Source organism: Rhinolophus sinicus, linkage group LG09 (genome assembly GCF_036562045.2).
Source record: "Rhinolophus sinicus isolate RSC01 linkage group LG09, ASM3656204v1, whole genome shotgun sequence".
Classification (NCBI taxonomy): domain Eukaryota; kingdom Metazoa; phylum Chordata; class Mammalia; order Chiroptera; family Rhinolophidae; genus Rhinolophus; species Rhinolophus sinicus.
Window position 1 is genome coordinate 58,782,029 of NC_133758.1, and position 949 is coordinate 58,782,977.

Here is a 949-nt window from a genome sequence, read left to right on the forward strand (position 1 = left end):
TGTCTATCTGGACAATCTGTTCCATATCTGGCCTTTCATTTCCTTGACTGCTTCATCTTCAAAGACCTCCTCCTGCTTCTACAGGATCACTAATTCAAACACCCCACATCCTGACCACTATCTCCTCCCTGCCCCAATCTCTTTTTGGGTCACAACCATGATATTAGTTGTCTATTGCTGTGTAATAAATTATCCCAAAATTTAGCAGCTTCAAACCACAACAAACATATTCTCACGTTTCTGTGGGTCAGCAACCCAGGAGTTTAGCAGTTTAGCAGGATAGGGTTTTTGTTGTTGTTATATATTTATTTATTTATTTATTTATTTATTTATTTATTTTTAATATTAAGCATGAATATTTTAATTTACTATCTCAGAAAAGGTACAACGACAGAAGTGAAGATGCATTTACAACTTAACTTTGGTTAACATTTCATAGTCAACAGTGACTCAAGCTAATATTTGGGTATTAGCTGATTGCTGAACTTTAGCTGAAATAGTTCTGTTCATGAAACAGACTCCACAGCTCACCTGTTTATTTAACAGATATTATGATTTAAAAATACGGAACGCTTCATGAATTTGCGTGTCATCCTTGCGCAGGGGCCATGCTAATCGTTCCAATTTTAGCATATGTGCTGCCGAAGCCAGCACTCAGCTGGGTAGTTGTTGTTTTTTATTAGTTTCAGGTGCACAAGACAAAGTAATACTTAGACATTTATCTTTTATATCCCTCACACTGTGTGAACCCCCCTCTCCCCATCCACTATCCCTCTGACATCGCACAGAGCCATTACATTTCCACTGTCTCTATTCCTAATGCTGTACTCTGCTTCTTGTAAGTATATACATACATATATATACATATATACATATACATACAAACTTGCAGTTGACATTCATTATTGTTCTCACTTATATGTGAAATCTAAAGAAAAGAATAAGTGAA

The 949-nt window shown here is 36.0% G+C and overlaps 1 pseudogene; it reads right to left on the reverse strand.

Moving 5' to 3' along the window:
* Nucleotides 1-558: 558 nt before the first annotated feature.
* LOC141567056 (U6 spliceosomal RNA) lies at nucleotides 559-654 on the reverse strand (annotated as a pseudogene).
* Nucleotides 655-949: the final 295 nt, after the last annotated feature.